Source organism: Aulonocara stuartgranti, assembly GCF_965226115.1.
Source record: "Aulonocara stuartgranti genome assembly, chromosome: 22".
Classification (NCBI taxonomy): Eukaryota; Metazoa; Chordata; class Actinopteri; order Cichliformes; family Cichlidae; genus Aulonocara; species Aulonocara stuartgranti.
This window is the reverse complement of record NC_138957.1, coordinates 7,366,043-7,378,558: the sequence shown is the minus strand read 5'-3', so window position 1 is coordinate 7,378,558 and position 12,516 is coordinate 7,366,043.

Here is a 12,516-nt window from a genome sequence, read left to right as displayed (position 1 = left end):
GTTGAAGCATGTCCTGTACAAGAAAATAAAATGCATTTGACCTCAAGATCAAATTTGAGTTCATTCACACGTTGAGCTGGTGTCCAAATTTCACCTGTTTAAAGTGGTGCTTCATTTCTCACCACAGGATGGCAATGTTATCACTTAACTGTGCATAAAAGATGCTTGAGTGAAGAAAGGGGATCAAGCCTGAAAAATGTGTAAAGGCATTGTAAAGCCTATCAGCTGACATGGTATATGTTATTATGAACTGGGCCTGTAATGCTGTGATAAGCAGTTTGTTGGTGTGAGCTGAATGTTGAAGGGGACCTTAAAAGTGCTGGATACTCCTATTAAACATGGCTGAGATTTCATACAACACCAAATATAAGAAGAAAATGCTCCTCTCAGGCAAAGAAGCCCCCACCCTACTGGGTTTCACAGCTTTTGTTCCTCAGTGGCAGCCAATCAGAAGAAAGCTGATCTAGATGAAGGTTGTTTGAGACTGTGACAGAGTGAGTGCACCAGGGCCAAGTATAAGGTAAGTTAAATATGAACTGCGATTTCCAGTAGAGTCTAAGAATAAATACGAATGGGAATGAGTGTAATAGCAAGATAAAGAGCTGAGGGAAGAGTAATTAAGTACAAACAGGAGCCAGTTGGTAATTATTTGGAAGCTGATTCAGCAAATACAGAAGCTGATATATTTGGAATTACCTATGTGATCTCTGCACCAGCTGAGATCCTTATGGATGGGTATGAAACGTGCCCCACGTTTTGATTGGCTCCAGTTTATTAGAAATGCACTGATTCCTGCTGAGACCCAACGACGATTACAAGGCAGAGCAGCAGCTGAAAAACACAGTTTTAACAGCTATTCCAAAAGAAATAATGAATGCATATACAACTCAATCATTTCTGTTTATATAAGAAATTGGGGAAACTTTTGTATAGTGTCTGTCTGCCTCCCTGAGCCTGGTTCTGCTGGAGGTTTCTTCTTGTTAAAAGAAGGGGGGTCATCTGTTGGGGTTTTCTCTATCATTGTAGGGTGTTTACATTACAATATAAAATGCATTGAGGTGACTGATTTGATTCTATATAAATAAAGTCGAACTGATTCTGAGATTTTAATAAACTTTTAGTAATGCACTGCAATTCTGTACTTTGAGTTGCACAATTTCTAACTCACTGAGTTTTAGCAGTGTGCGTGACGCAACTGCACAAGGTTAAAGAGAAAAATACTATTTAGAAAGACCACTCCATTGACCATGAACACACTGACAACATGATAAAAGTGATGATTCTAATCCTTCAGAAATCTAATTGTTTCAGAAAGTGCTGGAAGTCTGAGTCTCTACTATTGTTGTGGGTCCTTGTATGCTTGCAGTCAACAGCTAAGAAGAGTTCCTTTACATGTTGTTCCATCCTTAAACCACATGAGGGAGACATTGTCTGCTGCTGATTGCTAGGCCCTATCGTCAGCAGACTGTTCCTACTGTACCTTAAGGCAGTAGTGTTAATGTTGAACTGTTGGATCTTCTTTTGAAAAGGAAAAGAAAAAAATCTTACCCTGCATGTTAAAAATGACTTGAAAGAGAAAGTGCTTTTTACTAAGACATCTTCACATTTCTTTTTGCCTCCTCATGCTGGTATAAGACAATATGATGAGTGTCAGCAAGTGTCAGAAATCACACTGACGTAATTTGCAAGTCAAATCAGCTCGGCTCCCTTTGTTTTTTTCTGTTGTCGGGCATTTTTTGAATAATCGTGTTGCAGTAAAATCCTCAACCATCTGGTACGTTTAGCAGCCCGCCTGAAGCAAACTCCCTATCCTACAGGCCGAATGCATCTCACTGTGCATGTGTTCAGTTAATTCATGCTGTGAAAATGTGTCAGTCTAAAGTAATTTTGTGATGCATGGCTTCAGCTGCTTTTATTTTATTTATTTATTGTGATCTTATGATCATCCAGTCTAGATATGATCATCAATATGAAAAACTCTGATTCAAGAAGATATATGAGTCAAGATAACACATGTTGAGATGATGCAAACTGTAGTAATTTGCTTTACTGAAAATCTTTTGCTTTTGAATCAAATCTAAACAGGTAAGTGAAAAGATCCACGCCACTCATTTCTGTGCACGCCAAGCTTAATTAAAAGCCTGATAACAGGTTGACAGGCCTGCACAGTCTGAAAGACTAAACACGTGCCATTTAATAACTTTATATTGACTACATTACATGAGCTGAATGTCGTCTTCGCCTATCTCGTTTCTTTTTTAAGTGGTCACGCATTGCTTTCCTTGCTTGTCTTGATTGCCCTTAAATTTAGGGAGGGTTCAACGAGACCGCTCTCATTCCCAACGCGTAACATACCGACGATTTGTCACATCCCGAGGTGTCCCATAGGAACCCGAACGGTAACCTTCCGCGTCCCTATGATACGCACCAGATTGTGGATGGAATCCAATAGAATGACGCTCACGGCGGTAACACATCCGGGTTAGCCGTGTATTCCAGCCCTAACCATAACCGAAATCATTAGATAGTGTCTACACACGCACTAGTGTTTTAGTGCGTGTGTAGATTCATTCCAAACAGTTCTTATGTTTCTGAACACATAACACACAGACGGGTTGGGTGGCCGAAAGCTTAACATACCAGTGATTTGGCACATAGTGTCATTATGTTGCGCTTTGGGATGAGAACGTGTTGGTTTAACTGAATACTGCTTTAAGCTGAACTGTGTTATTAGGGATTAATGCTGAATTTACCCATGGTATTGATCTGATATCAGTGTCTGAATGTCTTACCTGGATGATGAGCTGCAAAGATAAAGTGGACATGTTTCCCCATAGATAGATCGATATGATGGTGAACGCTAGTAATAAACCTGGACCAAACTTTTAAAAATGAGTGTGACTAATTCCTGTAAATGCCCAGTTTTCAGCTGTTCTCCCTGACTCTTGTGTGTATGATTTCAGTAATGATTTCATGTTTATTCCCAGCAGGAGCATTTGTCCTTTGCATTCAGTTTTGTCCTTAACCTGTGTATATCTCAGAGATACAAACAGTCTTGGTAAAACTGCATTTGATGCCCTGAGAAGGAGAGCAGGTTGGTAAATGTTGGGTAGCCAAGCTAGCTGGTCCTAGCTTCTGACTAGCAGTCCTAAAGAGTTTTAATAATGACCCATTTTCTAATGTATTCTTACTTTCTCTGTAGCCACTGATTCAGTTTTTACTCCACTGACAGCTGCCATTTATTGTGATGCATAAACATGGGCGTCATAATAAAATCTCACTGAATTTGAGTTTGGGTTGTCACTGTTACCAACTATTAATTTGTACTTAGTTAAATAAAAACATCCCCTTTCAAAGTTCTTATTCTGCTTTGATTAGTAAAATGTAAAACTGTTTTGATTGTTTTGAAAGCTCAGTTTAAGGCCGTTAGTATCAGCAAGTTTTTCAGTCATGTGACCACAGACCACTTACAATAATTTGTCTGCCATTTTGGTCATGCAAGCTCGAATGAAAAAGGCCTCATTCGCACAGGCGTAGAAACCAGTTGGCAAGCATCTGGCAAACACTGGCCATGGGGAGAAAAAATGTTCCCAGACTGGTTTGCAAGTGGTTGCTGGAGGTTTCTGGCTGTCAGTGTAAAATTAATTGTTAAAGCCTGATTGATACAAGCCTAGAGAGGAGGTCACTGACTGCTGAGACCATCGCCCTTCAAGATTAACTTTGCACACTTTGAAATGAGACACAATTTTAACTCTGAACTATAAACATTCTCTGTTTTGTGTTTGAAATGCACTTTTCAAGTTTTGCTATTAGTAGTAGTATGTTTTTCATACAAAACAGTATCTTCCATGCAAACTACGGGGTCACTTCGATAATCTTACCTTCAATGAAATGTGCATTGCATAATCTACTGTAAACTTTAGGCTCCCACTGTTTGCGATTCACCGCGGCAATCCAATTTGGGAGGAAAGTGATAAAAACAAAAGTTCTCTTTCTGTGCTTTATGATTGCTAAAGCCAACAGGGCAGCAGAAAATAGTTTTAATTCACAAATAAACAACGTGAGTTGTGTCAAAGGTCATGTCAGTAGGTTGTATCACATCCAATATGACGGACAACTCTCAAGCAATGTGTTTGCGACATGACACAAGGAACATGAATTGACAAATCCACAGTCGCTTTCATCTTCGTGTCTTTCATCTTTATTTCATACGTAAAATATTTATTATAATTTTAATACTGCATTTGGTAGATCTGTCATGGGATATCCAAAAGGAACACAAGACTGGGACTTTGAGCAAAACAAAAGGCTTCTTCAGAATGGCAGCACCAGAAACCCATCTTGTAAGTGGGATAAAATGGTAACAAGCTTTTTTCCAAGGACTATAAAATGATGTATATTTAACTCATGTGTATTTATTCTTTATTTCATCTTTGTTAATATACCCACCAGTACTCAAAAGAAGAACGGCAGCCTTGTGGAGATGTTAAATAAAGCGAATGCTCAGAAACAGCAGTCTCTCTCATCCTTCTCTCCGACATGATCGTAATGTAGAACGACTGCACAGATATACGAGATCAATCATCTCATATTGATGCTGCTCTATATGTTGGAGCCTTCTTCTTTTTTAATGACTCAAGGTCTTCCTCTTTCCAGTTCCCAGGGAAATCAGCCAATCATAGACAAAGACCAGGAGAAAGAGACTTAATTACTGTGAGTCAGTATTAGGTGGCACCTCTGTGTTAATACGCGCACAAACAACAAAATGTCTTTTGAAAGCTGTACACTGAAGTACACCCAAGTCCAAATCCAAACCCTTTCAGGTATAAATACCCGCCCACAGACACTTTGTTAAGCAGCGTGCGTCCAATTCAGTCACACAAACGCACACACAGTGGGGTGGTTTTGGCAGCGTCAGGTTTTGAGGCCGGCGTGCCCGTTCTATCATTCATTCCCTCAGAAGTGTTTTTCATCCTCTTTTACCCCTGTGGAAAAACAGAATTCATGACCTGCCACCTTTTTTTGCTGACTGCACAGGCCATCCGCTGCCTCGGTAAACGATTTTCCCGGCTTTTTTCAGGCGCCTCACAAAACACTTGATGACACAAGTGGCATGAAAAGTATGCAATTCAATTTGTCAGTGGTTATTACTTCGCAGCGTGGACAGTTATAGTTATGTGTTGATTACAGGCAGATTTTTATTTTTCCTCCTGTCGAGCTGACTGTCACTTCAGGCAGTTGGGAAAAGCAAAAGTGTTTATTTCTTCCCTTTAGCAATCTATTAAATGCCTGATTAAATATCATCTAATGGTGAGGCTCACCTTTTTGTGAGGTGTCTCTTTGTGTGGCTGGAGAAACAAGAAAGTGAGAAATGAGGTGGGGGAGTGGGGTGTTACATCAATGGAGGATAAAGAAGCAGAAGGGGAGGTTTTCTTCAGACTGGCAGCAGACTGGAGAATTTGTGTGATCGTAAGAGGAAATACCGTCTGCTTTGATCTGATTTCCACTGGAGTGTTTGGCTTGGGTGTTTAAATAAAGCACTGGCTATAGTCAAACTCTGGTATTTGCCCTTGAAAGAATAACACTGGAAGATATGAGTACAAACCTTTTTTTTTTAACCATGTCCTATTTTGCAGGACAAAAAAATGGAAACTACACACACACACACTTAGAAAAATCGCAGTGACACACTGTGCCCTGAATCTGTCAGGACCTTAGTCCCCCCTCCCTCCTCCAGTTAGATAAGAATTTCCACAAAGGACCTGTCGCAGTCTCACCATGCTTTTTTTTTTTTCCTCCCCTACTTCCCATAATTCACAGCATCTCTCAGCAGCACGGAGCAACTTCTCAAATGAACACGAGCAGGTTCAAATAAAATGAGCAAAACCCGCCTCTCCTCGGAGGCTTCTCCTCTGAGCTCGATATGAGTTTTCCTTTTTTATTCTCTCCCTCCCTCCACCCCGTCTTCCTCTCCGGCCCCTGTAACTTTTTCTCTTTACTTTGCTCCTTCCATCATCATCCCTCTCAGTGGGGTTGCAGGCTGCAAAGAAAAAAAGAAAAGAAAGAAAGAAAAAACGGGCCTTCATGTTGAAAGAAATCCAACCTTTAGTTACTGAAACACCAAACCTACTGCTGTCAAATGTTCAAGTAAGACACAAACGACAGCTACACATATATTTTTAACCTTCATTTTATCTGGGGAAAGCATGTGTGCGCTTTGTCTCACACACTGTTGCACACATTCGCAGTGGGATCTGCCCCCTGCAGCCCCAGGTGTCTGCTGCTGGTCAATGAATAGATCGCCTGCAGCGTGCGCCTTCCTCCAAAGCATTAAAACATGTTCTACCTTTAAATTCTTTCAGTCCAGACAGTTGGTCCACAAGACAGACTATCCTTGGCAGATAAAAATGTTTTTAGGTGTCAACCCAGGCCATGAGTAATGGGTCTGATTTCTTGGGTTGTTGCTAGGTTACTGATCGTTTCAGCAAAGTGGAAATCTCCACAGCAGGAAAATACATAGGTGGAACAAATTCCCACCAGTGGCCACTTGAGGCTGGCTCAAAAAGCAAGTCAATCCCAATAGAGTCTCATGTTAAAATGGCCAACTTAACAGTATTAAAAAGCGTGTGTATGTGAGGGGCTACTAGCCCTGCTATGTAGGGGTAGAAGGGCGCACAGGCTGCCTTGAACGACTAGCGGGTGGTGGGATCTAAGTCCGTACCCCCCTCTAGCGCGATTGACCCGGACACTTACTTCAGTAAGAATGGGGTTAGTTACCTGGCAACAGTAGGCACAAAAGGAGGACTCCAGGCCCGGACCTGCAATGATAGCAGCGCCTGCACACGGAATACTAGCACGGTCCCACTTAACTCCGTCGTCCTGTGCCTAACCAAATAACTCGGGTGCCCCTACTCCAAGGCAACCTGGGTCGGACAAAAGCATTCAACAACGACTTTTTAAACCACGTGGCTCTTTTTATTTATCTGGAGAGCCCTCAAAAAACCCAAACTTGGTTAACAATGTCCACAGGGCCCTGGAGAGCAAAGGGAAAACAGCAAGGAGCCTCCCCAGGACCAAAGAAATGAAAGAAATAAAATGAGGTAAAATAAATCAAAACAGACTGGTGAGACCCAGAGTTGGGAGTCCTCGACTCCACACAGCCCACCCTAGTCACAGGAAAAACACTCACAACACAGCAGAACAGTAAAAGTTAACACAGCAAATATTCTGTCTAAAATGGTCGACACAGTCTCATCACATCATTTACAATGTCCGACACACCAAAGGAACATTTTCAGTCTTTACAGTTCACTCCAGTAAATTGTCTCTGGGGTGGGACGGACAGATAGTTCTAGGGGTATGTGTCATTAACCGGAGTTGCAGTCTGTTAGGCTGTCCAGAACTTCCACAGCCGGAATAGAATGTTCATTCTCTGGTCCACATCAAAGCAAGGAAATAAAACACAGGAACTGTACCTTTGCCCCTCCTGAAATGGAGCGTAATGAACCCACGGGTAGGTGAAACTTTTACACACAGCCAGCTGAAGCAGGGTGAACAACCGGAGCGTCGTCTGGGTGGCAGGGTACTCCAAACACCGCCGACATCGGGGCCCAAGATGGCGGTCCCGCGGGCCAACGGAGCTACGGCAGTCCCCAGGCCGTGCGAAGTGAGGCCGCCCAATTCCTCTCCCGGAAACTCGCTGGTCCTTCGCCAGACAGCCAGCCGTGCTGTCTCGCTTTCTAAACGTTCTTGTCGCCAAACTCTACTGGCAACGCCGGGAAACTGAGGCCGATTGGAGGGGAGCGGCCGCTAGCCTTAGCTCTCGATTAGCCCCTCTGTTAGCGCTATCTCCGCCGACACTTCGCCCCGACGTTACACCCGTAAGGCCGCTGTAGCCGGAGTCAGAGTGCATACACAGACGGAAACCCAGCCTAGACTCGCTGCGGTACCGTATACTGTCTCGCTAACCTCCCGTTTATACTTTGTTCGGGTCTCTTCCTGGCCGCGGCCCTTTCCTAGCGTCTCTTCTCATCCGGACACGTGTGCTTTTTTTTGTTCCGCTCGTCTTCTCTCCCACTGCGCATGTCCGTCTTCTTCACGCTACGTCACTCCCTCCTGGCTGCTTCAGGCTGTAAACAACCCCGTGACCGTTTTCTAAGGGTTGTAAATATGTGCCCTCACATTTCCCCCCAGCTAAACCCTGCCACACCAGCGACGACTCAAGCAGTTCATCCCTGTAACAAACACAGAATAACACATATTAACTCACATGTTCAGTAACACTCTATACCATTCACATATGACTCGCATTACATTGCAAATGAGCATAACAGTAATCCATGGCTTCATTTCGTAACATAATCTCTATACCTCGCAGGACGTACCCCTCGGGTTCGCCTCAAAGGGCGTTCAGACTGCAAAACCTCCCCTCGCTCCTCGTGCACCTCATCACTCGCCTCTGAGGCCCCATCGCTGTCCTCTGGCTCACTTAGGGCCATAACTGGTTGTACCTCCCCCGCTAAATCCGGCTCTAACCCCTGGGCGACATAGTCGCCGATCTCGTCCGCCCCTGGGGCAACGAGAGCGCTCGGGTCCGACTCACATGGGAGTGGTAGAACACAAACCCCCTCCATGAAGTCGGTATCGGACTCCACTTCGGCTGGCAGCCTGTTGGCCTGCTTCGGCTGCCATGTCGGCGCTTGAAAGGTGCACAATTTGAGCTGGTCCCTATGCACGACCCTCGTCGAGCCACCCTTCTCTGGCTTGACCGTGAACACAGGAATGTCGGGGTGGTTTTGTTTCACCACCAAATAAGGGTTGGGTTCCCACTTGTCCTGGATCTTATTCCTGCCTCTGGGCTTGTGGTTGCGCAACAGCACCCGATCACCAGACTGAAGCAGGGCGCCGCGGGACTTCCGGTCGTAGATCCTCTTCCTCCTCCTAGAGGCCTCCTGAGTAGCCGAGCTTGCTACCTCCACCGCGGTCCTAAGCCTCTCATGGTGGTCCCGGACCCAGTCGTCCAGATTGTCCGCCTCTGGTTCCCTCATGTCTTTCCCTCCCAGGAGGTCCAAGGGCATTCTGGCATCCCTCCCGAACAGGAGGTAGAAGGGCGCATAACCCGTGGAGGAGTGCTCACGAGAGTTATAAGCCATAACCAACTCTGGCAAGTATGTTTTCCAATCCCGTTTCTTCTCTGGTGGCAGTGTCCTGAGCATGTCGTGCATGGTCCTATTAAACCTCTCACACTGCGCGTTCCCCTGCGGATGGTAAGGGCTGGTGCGACTCTTGGCAATCCCGTAGGCCCTGCACAGCTCTTTTATCACACTAGCCTCGAAGCTCCTCCCCTGATCGGAGTGCAACCGGGCCGGGCACCCGTAATAGGTAAACCAATGTTTCAGCAAAGCATTTGCTGTCGTCTCAGCAGTTTGGTTTCTGGTGGGGACGGCAACGGTGAACCTGGTGAACATGTCTGTAAGGACAAGGACATTTTCGTAACCCCCACAAGACTTTTCTAGCACCGTATAGTCCATAGCGAGGACCTCCAGGGGTGCGGTGACATTGCTGCAGGTCATGGGGGCCCTGTGGTTGGGGAAGACATCCTTTGCCAATGCGCACCTCCTGCATTGCTGAACCCAATCTTGAACATCTCTACTCATGGTAGGCCAGTAATAGCTCCTTCTCATCACCGCGAGGGTGCTCTTTGCACTGAAATGCCCCCCATGCTCATGCTGGTTCTCGTATACCTTACGTTGTAAGGTCTCTGGGACAATGAGCTGCCTGATCTCCTCCCCATCACGAGGGTCACTGACATGCCTATACAGCACACCCTTATAAAGCCTAAGGCGGCCGAGCTGTTGGTGAAGCCGCCTCGCGTCCGGTGTTAACGCGTGGAGCTCGGCATGGCTCATCTCCGTGCCCCTCTCAACCACCCGATACACGGGCCCGACGACCGGGTCGCTTTTCTGAGCCCCTTCGACCTCCTCCCAGCTGTGCCCACCGAGAGCTTTCCCAGCAGTCGCTTGTACTCTGGCTTTCAGATCAGCCCTACCATCCTTCTCCAACCTAGCGGGCCACAGACACGCACGCACTTCTTCCGGGCCCACTTTGATAAAGTCCTTGCCTGTGTCTTCCTGCTCGGGTTCCTCTTGGTCGGGGATTCTGGAGAGGACGTCTGCATTCGTGTTTTGTCGCCCAGGCTTGTAACACACCTCAAAGTCATACTCAGCGAGTTGTGCTACCCACCGCTGTTCGACAGCCCCCAGGTTAGCCGTTGCCAGGTAGCGCAGCGGGTTATGGTCCGTGACTACTGTGAATCTGGCGTACATCAGGTAGTCCCTGAATTTCTCTGTGACAGCCCATTTAAGCGCCAGAAGTTCCAGTTTAAATGCGCTGTAATTCTTGTCATTCTTCTCGGAGCCTCTCAGCCCCCGACTCGCGTAGGCTACCACACGCTCTACGCCCTCCTGTTTTTGACTGAGCACAGCCCCGAGTCCATGCAGACTCCCATCTGTGGTCAATATAAAGGGTAGGCCAAAGTTGGGATATGCCAGGATTGGAGGGGACACCAGGCATCGTTTCAGCTCGTCCAGGGCCTCCTGGCACTCGCCGGTCCAAACAAACGCCTGGGTGCCCCTCGACGTGTTTTTCAACCCTTTCCCAACCAGGGCATGCAGAGGCTTGGCCAACTGTGCAAACCTTGGCACAAACCGCCTGTAGTAGCTCATGAATCCAAGCACCTGCCTCACCTCTCGCACGCTCCTTGGAGCTGGCCATGTCTCCAGGGCCTTGACCTTTTCTAGATCTACCTGGACGCCTTTAGCAGAAATCACGTGGCCAAGGAATTTAACCTCCGGCCGCAGAAGGAAGCATTTGGTCGGCTTCAACTTCAACCCGTGCTGCTTCAAACGTTCGAACACCGTCTCAAGCCTCTCGCAGTGACTATCAAAGTCCCGGGAGAAGACTATAATGTCATCCAGGTAGACAAGGAGTATATCAAAACTGAGGTCCCCCAGTACCATACCCATCAGCCGCTGAAAAGTGGCTGGGGCGTTGCACAAACCAAATGGCATCCGAGTCCATTCAAACAGGCCAAATGGTGTTGTAACCGCCGTTTTTCCCCTGTCCGTTTCGCTCATGGCCACTTGGAAGTAGCCTGCGGTCAGGTCCAGGGTTGAGAATAACAGCGCATTGCCGAGCGCATCCAACGACTCTTCGATGCGGGGAAGTGGGTAGGCATCTTTGCACGTCACTTCGTTCAGCCGCCTGTAATCGCAGCAGAATCGAACACTTCCATCTTTCTTAATAACCACCACCGCAGGTGAGGCCCAAGGACTGGAGCTCTCTTTGAGGATCCCCTGGCTAACGAGCTCCTGAACGTGCCTCTTAAACTCTTGAAAGACATGGGGTGGGACCCTTCGGTGCCTCTGTTTGATTGGGGGTGCCTCGGTGGGGATACTGTGTGTCACCGTGGTGGTGTAGCCGTAATCAACTTCGCTTGCCGAGAATACGTCTTGGTGTTGGGCTAACAGCCGACAAAGCTTTTGACGCTGTAGCTCAGTGAGGTCCCGGGTGTTAGCCTGTACAGGGACCGGCAACTGCCCAACCTCGCCCCCTGTCGCTATACTCTCACCCTGACCCAGCGGCTTAACCACGAGTGCCCCCTCTCTCTCCTCTACCCATACAACCTCTTTGGGGAGCACAGCACGTGGTTTGCTTACAACGGCAAGCCTGGCCCTTGGCATCAGCTTGACAGCCCTCTCGCTTGTGTTCATCACTCGGAGAGGGATTCTTCCACCACTGGTTGTCGCAATAGTGTTGGCAACTAACAGTCCCCGCGGCAGCTCTATCTCTTTTGCCGCCTCTGCCAGCACTTGGCACTCAACCCTAGGTGAGACCCCGCAACGACCCTCCACCACTTTCTCGCTCCTCGGGGGGATGATGACGGGTTCCCTGCCAGCCACCTTGACGAACCCGATTTTGCCACCCGGACCCGTGCGCGGGAACTCCTTCCTCGCTCGGGCTATCAACCGACGGATGGTGGCCTCTGTCTCGTCTGGAGCGTGGGGGTCCATGTGGACGCGACCCCCATCTGCGATAAAGAGCGCTTCGAGGTCTTCTATAACATTCATCCCCACAATCCCTGGGAGCCCATTAGCTTTGTCCACCTGGGGGTGAGTATCGGTGAGTACAAAAATGCACTTCTTACCAACCACTCTCCCGGCGCATTCAACCTCGGCCTCCAAGCAGCCCAAGACAGGAATATCGAGCCCGTTTGCGGCTGTGAGCTCAATCCAGTCTGCTGACTTCAACTCCTGTGGCCCAAAACACCTACGGAAATGGGACTCCGTAATAGCTGTCACATTTGACCCCGTGTCCCAGAGGCAGGTGGTGTCTACCCCCCCTATCTTAAGGTGGACGGTGCGACACCTCCCAAGAGCACTCCTTTGGAGGCTCTCCTCCACCTCTGTCAGAAGACACTCGGCTGCTTGGCGGCCTATGGCCGGTGTGGTGGGGTGT